The sequence below is a fragment of the Myodes glareolus genome, chromosome 3 (genome assembly GCF_982192425.1).
Source record: "Myodes glareolus chromosome 3, mMyoGla1.1, whole genome shotgun sequence".
NCBI classification, from domain to species: Eukaryota; Metazoa; Chordata; class Mammalia; order Rodentia; family Cricetidae; genus Myodes; species Myodes glareolus.
In genome coordinates, this window is record NC_142028.1 from 23198225 (window position 1) to 23212145 (window position 13921).

At 44.9% G+C, this 13921-nt stretch overlaps 1 pseudogene; it reads left to right on the forward strand.

Annotated features, from left to right (window-relative positions):
• The first annotated feature begins 8437 nt into the window (after positions 1-8437).
• LOC148122592 (Nuclear RNase P) lies at positions 8438-8666 on the forward strand (annotated as a pseudogene).
• The last annotated feature ends 5255 nt before the right edge of the window (positions 8667-13921 follow it).

A 13921-nucleotide genomic window follows, 5' to 3' on the forward strand; every position in this document is an offset into this window, starting at 1 on the left:
ACTGTACCAGAGTAATGCAGGCACAGGCATTACAAGCTGGTTGATTAGTTCCATTCCCAACATTATATCTGAAGCCACTCAGACCGTGTGGAATCAAGGCAAAGGCACAGGAGAAATCAGGATACGGCGAGGAAATTGACAGACAGTCATTCTCAATGAGACATACTGCTGTAACTTTATTCTTTTAGTATGAGGTTTTTATATCTTTTCAAACAAAGAACTTGGTAAAGGCATACATCATCAGATTATAAAATAGAAAAGAACAGCATAAAACAGTTTCACAAAGAGAATCTTTAAAGATGCTTTGGCATGAGTACAAGGACTTTTGCTTCCTCATATTTTGTAAAGTAAACTCTTTTTTCTTGCCTTTAGAGAGACCACTGCCCTTGAGCTACACCATCTTTATCAGCTTGCAGGTGGCTAGCCGATTTGAGCTAAGTGACCTTGTGTGTCTGGGTGAGAAAGAAGAAGGCTATTATCTTCCTGGGAAAACTTTCTGCTAGGAAACTTTAAAGACAAGATCTCAAACTTGTCTGAAACCATAAATCTCAACTTTCTTCCCTCCCCGACTCTCAGGGTCAGATGCTGTAATTAGCCTAGGTTATTCTGGCCATAATGAAGGCTGCATAGGCCTCCTGCACATATTTCTCAGGCAAACATCTAGTGTTGCTGCAGCTGTTTTCCTACAGAAGGCTTCTAAGGTTTTTCCTAGTAAAATTAACTCCTTTTGTTCCACATCATCAAGGAATTGTCCTAATGATGACCTTGCCAATTCCCAGAACTGGCTTCATTTTTAAGGCTTTAATTAATAGTGGAGCAGAATTCAAAAATGTCCTTAGCAGTCTTATTTGTATCCGCAACTACCTGAAATAGTCTGATCTGTTAGCAATATGCAAGAATCACAAAGAACACACAGACAAGGGAAAAGACAGACATATGGCTCCAAGGACAGCCAAGTCGAATCAGTACTAATGGCGACTCAGGTAGCATTACACCACAACTGATTGCCAAGGGACCACTTGGAACACACAGCTCTGAGAAGCACAAATCCCAATCCTTCCGGCAATATTTGCCCATCCAGTCAGCATTTCTGCTACACAAGCGAGACAGCCGTGGATATAGCAGGTATAGCTAGGTGTTCTGACATATGTATATTTGGGGATGGTTAAGGAACTGATACATTCTTTCTAGCATCTTCAACACTGAGAGGATGGCTTCTGCTGCTTCCTGAACCTTTATCTTTGGGGTTGACAAATGAATATATTGTGAAATTGGAGTTTGGGGACTTGCTATCTCTGAGACCTTGTATTCTGGTGGTGCCAAGGTGGGTCCATTTGGGTTGGTGGACTGGGTTATGATAGTTCCCTGTACCAGGTTTTTTATTTTGGGTCACCATCAAACTCCTAAATCATGACACCGAGAGTTTTTATTAATTATAAATGCTTGGCCTAATTTAGGATTGTTTCTGGCTAGCTCTTTTAACTTAAATTCACCTGTTTCTTTTTATCTCTCTTTTGCCTTGGGGATTTTTAACCCTTTCTATCATTACACTTACCTTTCACTGCTTCTGTATCTTACTGGGTGGAGGCTGACTGGCTTCTTGCCCCGAGATTGTCTCTCATTCTTTCTCTCATCTTATTTTTCCTCCCATTCTTCCATCTTCTCAGCCTAGATTCTCCTCCTATTTATTCTCTTTCTTCCAGCCCTACCTGTTCTTTCTCTGCCTAGCTTATCACCCTTCAAGTCTTTCTTAGAACAATCAGGTGCCATAGGCAAGCAATGTGAAACAAAGGCAACACATCTTTCCATAGTTAAACAAATTCAGCACAAACAATATTAACACATCTTTACACAGCTAAAACAATGTTCTGCACCTTAAACAAATGTAATGCACCTAGCTAAAATAGTATTCCATGATCCCAGTGGTGGAAGATCCAGGCCTTGCAGGAGCTGCTGGCTCACAGAAAGCCCCAGCAAGACTTCCTCTCCAGCCTCTTCACCAGGGACAGAGCTGCCTTCTCAAGCTCCAGAAGATGCTAGAGGCGAAACCATATGCCATGATTCTTCTTGATGCTATGAACACTCAGGTTTTGCTGTAAACAAAGGGAGACACGTTTCTTGCAAAGACAGTGATGGAAACGTTAGCAGAGGGTTCCCATGGTTCAACGTCTAAGATGGTTTTGTTCCAAAAAAATAACTGAAGTCAGGCTCACATGAGTTGAGTCGTCACCCACAAGTTCATTCATGTGTTCGATCATTGTCGGGCTCATGTCAATGGTTTATCAATGTCAGACATTTGGTGTGCTCAGAGAGATCATGAACTTTAAATGTGACACCCAATACTCTGACTTCTTGTTTCAGAAGAAATTGTTTATGTCCATGAGGCTACAGATTCCAGCTGCAAGCCTCAGTGGAGACTGTTCGCTTGTGAATGAAAGCTTCAGGTTGCATATTGGTTTAAAACAATAACACCAGCATAGAAGAAGAAGGAGGAGGAGGAGAAGGAGGAGGAGGAGAAGGAAAAGGAGAAAAGAGAAAGAGAGAGAGAGAGAGAGAGAGAGAAATAGAAAGAAAGAAAAAAGTAAGGAAGGAAGGAAGAAAGTCACAGGGAGAATGAACTGTTGGAAACACCATAGAACAGCAGAGGGCGGAAGTGCACCACGGAGGATCTTTCAGTTGAACCTGACAGGGCCATTTTCACAATGCTCTCCATGACCAGCTCAGATTTTATTTAAATATTTATTTGAGTCAAATTTGGCATGCAGTGGTGCAAACAGATTAGAAACCAAATGCAGGTCTAGTGTGCTCTCTAGTGACTGCATTTCCCTAAAGGATATATTGCTCTTGTTTAAGCTCCTTGAGTTAGGAAGTCCTTCAGCTCATTATTGGCACATGGCAGCCCTGCGTTTCTGGTCTATGTTTAATTTGGGTGTCTTGTCCTGGATCTTGGACTGTACGCCAGAGGCACGAATGGGCGGTGTTTTATCAAGATAAGAAGAAAAAGTCACAATCACATTGGGACTTGGCTCGCAACCCACAGCAGAAGTCATAGGTGACAGTTCTCTCTCCAGGGCAAAGCCATAGAGAGTGTCTGAGAGTAGTGAGAGTCAGGATGATTTAACTTTTCCCCCAGGAGCCAGATGCTGGTTTCATGGACAGAGAGGCATTTGTGTTGACTTTCTTAGTGAAACCTTGACATTTTACAGGCACCTGAGAGCCTGGAAACAATGAGGATGGATTCCTAGAAGTGCATTTGTGAGTGTTTTTGTCTTTGAGCAAGCAGCACAGAGTGCACTCACACAGCTTCCCCAGCACAGCGTATGTCACACCTAGGGCTGTGACTCCTAAACCACAACTGTGAACAGCACAGTACGTGCTTAATTCTGTACTCCATTGAATCACAAGGGTGTTTGTATGTGAAAACATTTAAATACAGAAAAGCTACACCCAAAAAGATAATAAAATAATAATAATAATTCACAGCATTTTTCTTTCTAGGACTATGAAGGGACTAGTGTGCCCCAGGAGGATTCAGTATCACAGTGCCATCAAGCAAGATGTTATTTGCCTGGCTTTTGGGATCTTGGGGCTGAGGCGTGGAGTCAGGTGGGCAGGGTACTGGATAGATCATGACCCTTTTTCTTCACCAGTGGATCCACATTTCCAGGGTTGTCGCTGCTCTCCATGATCAAACAAACCACCCCACAATAGCATCTAGGTGCAATATTTTACAGAAATCTCTCTGGACGGTGGTTAGTTGTGTCTCAGTGGTTAGACTGTCTAGGAACTGCCTGGTTCCAGTCTTTCTTAATCTCCATAAAGAAGTTCCTAGCTTATGGAGGGTTGGGATCTTTCGCACTGGAGACAAAAAAGAGAAAATAGAACAACTGTTATTATAGGGCCCATGTCAGACTTACCGTCAGGGAATCAGAGGACCTGGTGATGATCCCTCTGTCCTTATGATGTGTAGTCTACCTATTCTGGGTGTGCTGTGTGCACAGGGGACACCATTGGTGCTGTAGCAGTGTGAGGACCACAGGGTTGTTGTAGTGAGAAGGAGCTACTTGTTTGTTTTGGCTTCCCGGCTAGCTTATCCCGAAATAACTGCACAGAAATTTTATTCATTAAAACACTGCTTGGTCCATTAGTTCTAGTTTCTCACTGGCTAATTCTTACATCTTAATTTAACATCTGAATTAAAATAGAATTAACACTTCTATTATTCTGTGTATCACCACAAGGTCATGGCCTACCAGAATAGTTTTTGCATGTCTACCTCCAGCTGCAGATCCATGGCATCCCTTCTTGATTCTGCTTTCTTCCTCTCAGAATTCTGTTTAATTTTCCCCAGCTCCCTAAGTTCTGCCCTATCAAGGTGAAGGCAGTTTCTTTATTCATTAAGCAATATAAGCAACACATAGTAAAAAGGGAGTCCTACAGCATAGGGTGTGAGACTTTCCATATTTGCTCAAGGCTCCCTATCAGGATCTCTTTATCCACACAAGGTTGCCAGGCTGGAACTTGTGGGCAGGTACCAGGCAAACATGCAGCCTCACAAACTGTCTGATGAATAGTCCCTGTGACTGTTGCAGGACATGGATGGACAAAGAAAAGGGATGATTAGTCATTTCTATCTTAGGAGCTTCTTCATACAAGATGTATCTCTCCCTTAGGAGAGCAAAAGTCAGAAGATTGGTCCAGTATTCACCAGTCTTAGGGACTTACCTAGATCATGTTTCCTTTCTATTTATCCTTCCTGTCTTCCCTGAGCTTTGTGTCCTATATGTACAGTGTGGTTTCCAGTCAACATTTGGTACCTTAGACAGAATTAGGAAAACTTTGACAAGGAAGATCAGGTCATTGTTGGACCCCAGGGAAAGGGGAGACCTCAATCAGGGAATAATGTCTGGACCTGAGTAGTTCAGCCGTTTTAGTTGCCAGCAGATGTGTAGCCTGGTAGAGTCTGGTGACCATCTGTCCTCTGATAAACACAGGGAGTACAGGTCCCTCATTCAGGAAGAAACACCACCCATTTGTCTCCTGTTGAGTATCTTTTCTTCCGGTCCACTTGATCTCTTTGTATATGAATTTGGGCTCTAGAGAAATTAAGGTTCAGGCAGAGTAACCAAGATCTGGAGAGGCCTCTCTGTTTCTAGAGCCACTGTCAGTGCAGTCGTATTTGCTGCTTACTTCCCTAAACCTTTGGGGATTCCCTTTTAAGGCCTTTTACACTACACAATGGCTACCTCTCTTGGCAGACATATGACATCTCACAGGGCCAGAAAATTTTTGTTGTTGTTGTTGTTTATTTATTCTCAGTGTGGGGTGAGACCCCCCTCTCCTATAGAGGGTCCCATGGACATGGCCTATGGCAAGTGAATAACAATTGTCTGTGTCCACAGGGACAACTTTGTCCTTCTCACAGTGAAGAGGTGGTTAAGGCCAGAAGCACAACCCTTTATGCAGAAGCCCCTCAGGTGAGGGACTGGACCCACACCTTTTTGTTCAGGGTGAAAGCTGTGGCCCCAGAACGGTTGTTCTCACCTTGAACAAATTTCTCCCATTCAGTATCTCCTAGGTCTGGTGTTGGACTACACTGACCACTTTCAGAAGTGTGGATGCCAAATAGCCCAGGTGGGAGGTCAAAGACTCCTCATGCTGTTGTAAACAGAGTACTCTCACCCACGACAAGGAGGTCAGAATGAGTGCTTTATGAAATTGAAGAGTTTATTGAGCCACACAGACCTGCACAGGGTCACACAATCTCAGGAATATTATTCTAGAACAGTCACAAGCTGTGTGAGCAAAGATTTTTTTCCTTTTTTTTATTTTTTTTAGAAAGTAATTTTATTAAATTATAAAAGTTTCCATTTACGCCCCTCTTCCCAACACCTTCCCACTCCCCCCACTCCCTCTCCTCCTCCCTCTTCGTCCCTAAGGGCAGTCAGGGTTTCCTGACCTGTGGGAAGTTCAAGTTCCTCCCACCTCCCTCCAGGTCCAGGAAGGTGAGTATCCAAACAGACTGGATCCCCAAAATCCAGTATATGCAGAGGAAACAAGTCCCAGTGTCACAGTCAATGGCTTTTCAGAAAGACTTCGGGCCAGCCACATTCAGAGAATCCGGCCACATTCAGAGAATCTGGTTGGATCGTCCTCGTTCAGTCGCAGTCCAACTGGCCTTGGTAAAGTCTCATTAGATCCGTCCCCTTGTATCAGTGGGTGATAGCATCCCTCGCAGTCCTTATTTCCTTTTTCATTTTCTTCGTCCTTCTGCTCCTCATTTGGACCTTGGGGGGGCTCAGTCCTGTGCTCCAATGTGGGTCTCCGTCTGTATCGCCATCCATCGTTGAATGAAGGTTCCCTCTGGTCTTGCCTTCTTTGCTCACGTTCTCTTTCCTTCTGCTTCTCGTTTGGACCTAGGGAGTTAAGTCCAGTGTTCCAATGTGGGTCTTTGTCTCTATCTCCATCCATCGCCAGATGAAGGATCTATGGTGATAAGCAAAATATTCATCAGTATGGTTATGGGCCAAGGCCGGTTCAGGCACCCTCTCCTCTGTCCAGAGAACAATCTGGGGATCTCTCCTTGGACCTGGGATCCCATATATAATCAAGTCTCCTGTAAACCCTAAAATGACTCCCTTAGTTGAAATATGTTCTTCCCGGATTCATCCTTCCTCCCTCCCCCCCCCCATCCTGGTCCACCGAGCTTTACCCATTCCTTCCCTACTCCCTTCTCTCTAACCCTCTCCCCTTCCAACAACCCTCCCACCCCACCCCCATGCCCCCGAGGTTACCTGGGACTCTTGTCTATTTCCTACCTCCTGGCAGATAGCTAAATAATCTTCATCAGGTTCATCTTCTTATTTAGTTTCTCTAGGATCACGAATAATAGGCTCAAAGACCTTTAATTATGGTTAGAATCCACTTATGAGTGAATACATACCGTGTTCCTCTTTTTGGGTCTGGCTTACCTCACTCAGTAAAGCGTTTTCTATTTCCATCCATTTGCATGCAAAATTCAAGATGTCATTGTTTTTTACCGCTGAGTAAAACTCTAATGTGTATATGTTCCACACCTTTTTTAACCATTCTTCTATTGAGGGGCACCTAGGCTGTTTCCAGGTTCTGGCTATTACAAATAGTGCTGCTATGAACATAGTTGTACAAATGCTTTTGTAGTATGTTAGGGAATCTCTAGGGTATATTCCCAAGAGTGGAATTGCTGGGTCCTGAGGGAGGTTGACTCCCAGTTTCCTGAGAAACCGCCACACTGATTTCCACAGTGGCTACACAAGTTTGCATTCCCACCAACAATGGATGAGTGTTCCCCTCACCCCACATCCTCTCCAGCATAGGCTATCATTGGTTGTAGGGAGCCACCTGGAGGCACAGGTGGTCCTGCAGTTTGGAGGTAGCCATGTGGGGCTGAGCACCCTTGCCTGCACCCTTGCTTGCACATGCTCAGACCAGCAGAATGGCATTAACCAATCAGGACAGCGTTCAAGCCTCTCCACCTTTTAAAAGCAGCTGCCTCGGGACTCTACTTCCGCTCTCTCTAAGCTTACTCTCGTCCCTGCTCTATCTTCCCTTCCCCCAATTTTCCTCAAGGGAATGCTCCAAATAAAGATGTGACCAGAGAAAGAATTCTCGTTTTTGGTGGCGTTCATTCCTGCTGGACAGGATGGCCCCCCGCAACTGGTGCTCGAAACCCCGGGACGCCAAGGGACCCTGACAACTACGCCGGGGGACCCTGAGAAGGAAGTGCCCAGCAACGTGCTGTAAGCCCGGGAGAAAAAGCTGAAATCAGACACCAGGACACAGAGAGCCGTGAATTTCAGAACTCTGAACACGTGGAGCAGTGAGTGACGTCAGTTGAATCCCCCAAAAAGGGGAGGAAAAGAATTTCAAAGTATAGGCCTAAAAAGAAAAGAAAATAAAAAAAATCAAAGTTAAGGTATCTGAAAGAAGGTACAGAAAGCAACGGGGAAGAAAAATCCCTTAAGTTCAGTGCAGGAGGAGTGTGAACAGCAGCAAAAAAGGCGAGGTAACTAAGGCGGGACTATGAGGACGATGGGGTACGGGAGACCGCGGCTTCCGCTCCCTCTCCGTCCACCTGCGTACTCGCTGTTAGAGACTGGAGGCAACAGTCTCGTAGGGAGGCGGGCTTGATCGAGTTCGAAGACTGCCTTCCCTGTTCTTAAAGAGCCACAGAGCTTTTGGAGGTGATTTTCGCCTAATTTTGTTAAGAGAGCTCAGTCTCTGGCTCTCACGTACAGAAAACTTGAACTTTGTTTGAGGAAGTAGCCGGCGGTGGTGGCGCACGCCTTTAATCCCAGCACTCGGGAGGCAGAGGCGGAAGCTGCGTGGCAGCACCACTAAAGACCTAAAGACGGAGAGGGGCCAAACTCTGAACCGCGTTTCCATAGCAACATGGGCGGGCGGAGGAAGCTCACCGGCGGGGCCACGTACTAAGTGCTCGTCACTCCCCGGCCCCTGGGAAGGTCTGAGACTGGGGCCCCCCGCGGCCCTAACCAGGGGGGGGGGCCCCCCACGGGTGGGCGGATGCCCCCCCTCGCCGGAGCTTGGAAAAGGCTCACGGCCGGCGGTGCGAGTTCATTGCCTGAGGCGAGGCAGGGTGCACAGTTTGCAGGTACGGAATAAACGGCGAGCCCGCGCACGGCCCGGGGCGGAGCCATGCCTTTGGGCCATGCGGAGCGCGCCACAGTGGGCCGCGCCTCAGAGACGGAGCTGTCGCAGTCCGCTGCTGCCGCCGCCCTCAGCCAAGGTCGCTAAAAATTCAGTCAGATAAAAACATTTATCCCCCAAACATCGCCCCTTTGTCAGCAGGAAGTAGTCAGATATTCGATGGTCTACGCCCATTCTCCCTCAAAGAACTGGTCCTAATTATCATAATAAAGGCGTGTCAACCTGGTTACCATTACCTATTGCCTCTGGCAACGGGTGGAATAAAACAATGCTACCTAGAGGTTTTTCCATCTGAATAGGGGAGCTGGAGAGATGGCTCAGAGGTTAAGAGCACTGACTGCTCTTCCAAAGGTCCTGAGTTCAATTCCCAGTGACAACTGCTTTGGTTTTTAGACATAAGAGGGGGACTACACTACCAGTGACAGCTTCCCCCAGAGAAAGGATTTCTCTTGCATTCTTTACACTTAATTTTTAATTCAAAATTTTGCTGGTACAGGCAAACAAGATTTGCTTTTTGAAGCAGAGACCTACAGGTCTCTAAGTTCAAAACCAGCCTACTTCCAGTACTGATTGTGCTGAATTTTTACACTGAGAGTTTTTAATACTCTTAAATGTTTATTTGGGAGGAGAGTTTTGTTTATGTTTTTCTAGGAATGCTGACATACATCTGGGTGCCAGCAAGATCGACCAGAGAAATGAAGGATACTGCTGTGGAAGATTCGTGCAGAGGCAGCAGTGATGACCTTCTGGGCGGTGCCAAGAGCAGCTGTTTCACACCATCGACTTGAGCAGCACCCTGTTCAACCTCTTATCTCTTACTCTATTTTGCCTTTTCCTTCCTTAGGAATGGGTGGGAGCAGAGATATTCTTGGCATGCTGTGTTTAGGTGGAAGTGCTGTATGTCTTTGATTGGTGTGCTACCTGCTAGCCCAAGTGAGGAGGGACAAGGTCTTTGTGGCACAAGCCTTGGCAGCCTTGGAAGGTGTATCCTCACCCCAGGTTTGGCTCTCAGCTTCTAAAGAGCTCATAGGCAATTAGCCATGCATAGCCTTAGTACCCTCTAGGGACCAGATAATCCCACGGCATAGAGGAAGGTATGCATAGGCGGAGGGTGTGCAGACACAGCCCTAGCACTCCCAGGGAAGTAATTGTCCCATTGCACGGGAAGGGTGTGTCTTGCTTTTCTTTTCTTTAATCAGTCCACACATCATGAGGTGGGGACCAGATTGAAGAATAGTTTTGCCTTATTGCTCTTATTAACAAGAGAAGAGGGAGATGTAGGGAGCCACCTGGAGGCACAGGTGGTCCTGCAGTTTGGAGGTAGCCATGTGAGGCTGAGCACCCTTGCCTGCACCCTTGCTTGCACATGCTCAGACCAGCAGAATGGCATTAACCAATCAGGACAGCGTTCAAGCCTCTCCACCTTTTAAAAGCAGCTGCCTCGGGACTCTACTTCCGCTCTCTCTAAGCTTTCTCTCGTCCCTGCTCTATCTTCCCTTCCCCCAATTTTCCTCAAGGGAATGCTCCAAATAAAGATGTGACCAGAGAAGGAATTCTCGTTTTTAGTGGCGTTCATTCCTGCCGGACAGGATGCGCGCCGCAATTGGTGTTTTTGAGTTTGGCTATTCTGACAGGTGTAAGATGGTATCTCAAAGTGGTTTTGATTTGCATTTCCCTGATCGCTAAGGAGGTTGAGCATGACCTTAAGTGTCTTCTGGCCATTCGAAGTTCATCTGTTGTGAATTCTCTGTTCAGTTCAGTACTCCATTTTTTAATTGGGTTAATTAGAGTTTTAGTGCCTAGTTTCTTGAGTTCTTTGTATATTTTGGAGATCAGACCTTTGTCTGATGAGGGGTTGGTGAAGATATTCTCCCAGTCAGAAGGTAGCCTTTTTGTCTTACTGACAGTGTCCTTTGCTTTACAGAAGCTTCTCAGTTTCAGTAGATCCCATTTATTCATTGTTTCTCTTATTGTCTGTGCTACTGGGGTCCTACTTAGGAAGAGGCCTCCTGTGCCTATATCTTGTAGACTACTTCCCACTTTCTCTTCTATCAGGTTCAATGACAAAACCCACAAGTTTGGCACCTTCCACTAGCCTCAAACACTCAGTATGTCCCAAAGCCTGTGTATCTCATTGCACTTCCACACAGTTGGAACAGCCATTCTGAAATCATGGAGCTTTGGCTACAGTTTTAGAAATTCTCTGTCAGTTGCATGTTTATAAACTTATTGACTACTAAATAAGAAAAACCTATGGCAAAGCTGACATCAGAAAAACCATTTTCTTCATAACATTTTTCATGACTCACAGGCACTTTGCCTGCACCCTGTCCTTTCTTGTCACCATATGTCACTGTATTTGTCAGGGTTGTCTAGAGCAACAGAACTTAAAGAATGAACCTTCTCTGTCTATAGAAACAGTACTTATTAGGATGACTTACAAACTGTATCCATCTAGTCCAACAATGGCTGCCTATGAACAGAAAGTCCAAGAATCCAGAAGTTGCTCAGTCTATGAGACTGGATGTCTCAGATGGTCTTCTGTAGACGATGGAATCCCGAAGAAGTGGGCTCTAATGCAGTGATTCTCAACATTTCTAATGCTATGAGCTTTTAATGTGGTTTCTCATGATGTGGTGATCCCCAATCCTAAAATTCTTTACATTTTGCTACTTTGTAACTGTAGCACTTTGTAATTTTGCTACTGTTATGAATCATAATGTAAATATCTAATAAGCAGGATCTGATATGTGAACCCTAAAGGAGTAGAGACCCACAGGTTGAGAAACACTGTTCTAATGCCAGTGTAGGAATGGACCTGCCAGCATGAGAAAAGCAAGCAGGGAAAGAACAAGTCCTGCTGGGCCTGTCAATCCTGTGACCAAGAGCCCACCCCTCAGCAAGGCTGATCCACCTAAAGCCATGGGAAAGAGGCTGCAGAAAACAGTATTTCTCTACTGAGATAATGTGCTTTTCCTTCCCTGGAGCTCCACTCTGTGGTCACCTGTGGAGCTGCACCAAGCAGTCTGTAAAGATCGCTGGCTTTTCTGAGTTCTAAATCAGAAGATCTGAGCTTCTCCGTGTTCTGTTTCTTTTTCTCTTTAGGATGCTGGCCAAAGACAGACTTTTTCACTTTTTCTCTGAACCCACCTTGCTGCTTGCTGCCATGTGATTCCTCCTTTCTCTTCATGGTTGAGTGAATGTGTTTGACTTAACCGGCTTTCCCTCCCTGTCCTCCCTCCTACCTTCCAGTTATACATTAAACAAATTCGCCCTCTGTATTCAGTGCATTAGAATTCTCACAGTGTCTCTCATCTTTAATCAGGAAATGTACCACTCTTACTATAAATGTCCCCAGAAAAAAACCCATTAGGCTGTTTCACTCCTGAAAGTTATTTGTTTCTTTACCCACATATGAAGCTGTTCTTTCTTACTTTCCTTACTATTTCTTTAAAATTTAAATTCAAAGTATTTATAAAGGAAATCCTTAAGTATATACACATCAGATAAAATGGTATGATATATATTGTCTGCACTGGCTTCTCTCAAAGAACCAGGAGTTATGGCAATAGGAATGAAAAAACATGGTTTCAGCTACAGAATATTTTGCTGACATGAAAATCATCCACATTCCTGACGAACTTGCCTCTTTGCTTTGTAAGAGACTGTTTTCCAGGATACCCAATATTCTTTCTAAATGAGCAAGTGAGCAAAGAAAATTCAACATAAGTGCAGTGGGAAGAAAGGAATAAAAATAAAAGAATAAAGCAGATCATTTTCAATATCCAGAAGACAGGTTCCTTTCTGTAGACTGAAACAGAAATCCTACAAGATTCTTCCTTTCCATAATTAACCACAAGACAGAAATGCCAGAGAATTATTTAAGTGGGGTTCATCCTCTACTGCACCTCCCCTGCCCACCTTCCCTTTGAACCACACTGGATCTGAAAACCCCAGGCCCCAGCCCACAGGGAACTTCCTTAGCTGTGTACATAGAGAGCTCTGCTGTTAAAGGTTCCTTTTCTCTGGGTCATAAGGAGCATGGTCTACAGCAACTTCCTGTAACTCACCAGAGTGCATATCACTGGAAAGAGTAGACTAGAAAGTGAAACACACACACACACTGCAAACAAACCAAAAAACAAAGAAAACCCCAACTCAAATACACCAACTCTCAGGTCCAGAAGAAACTCAGGACAAATGACAGACATTCATGCTACTACTATTGTTCTTTAAAAATAATATGATATTGGGATGCCCCAGGCGGCCTGCGAGCCAGGCAGAGGCTGCCGCCAGAGCAGTGCAGGGTCCCCGGGCGAGTGGCAGAGTCAGGCGGCTGGATGTGGTGGACGGCAGAGTAAATGGACATAAGGCTATACATAAAGCTAAACATTTATTATTTAGAGGAGAGGGAGATATTTATTACTTAAAAAGAGGAAATCAGAGAGACGTAAAGAGAAACATAGGGAGAGATACGTGTGTACACACCGAGAGAAAGGGGGACAGAGAGAGAGAGAGAGAGTGTTAAGATGGTGGTAAGGAGGTCAGAAGTGGCTGGGGTGGGCGTGGTTAGTCCTTAAAGTGACCGCAAAAGAATAACATTCCCGGATCCTTTTTATAATAAAAAGTAGAAGGTTAGACATTACAGTTTGAAGGAATTGGGGCCGCGAATTCTCAAGGCTGCTTCTGACTGATTTGTGGGCGTCGTCTTTGTGGGGGGGGGTGAGGGAGATCCGAGAGAAGCTGGGTGCTGGTCACATCCTGGCATAGTTGGTCTCTGCTCCCGACAGGACAGGTATCTGTGGCATGGAAATGTCTGGTGTCCCTTGTACCTGGTTAGGGTATTGGCAGAACACAGGACAATGTTAAATTGAGAAAAAATTTTTAGGACCAGGGAATTGAGGGGTTTGTATTTGACCTGTTTATGATGGGTTTTTTAATTTGACTCCCTGGGACTTATAAGAAAAACAGAAGTTTTAGACATATACATTGTATTAAGAACTCCTTGGGTTTGTAAAAATAGAAATTCTAATGAAAAGTATTTTTATTTGGTGAAACAACCTGGCAAAACGTCTTAGCTATCAGACTGTCAGAGATCTTTGAGAAGGATAAGATTTTACTTGAGTTACTGATTAAAAAATGACAGAGAACTTACTTGGTTGGCACCTAGAGCCACTCTTTTGGGTCCTCCATGGTCACTGAAGGTTGCATTTGA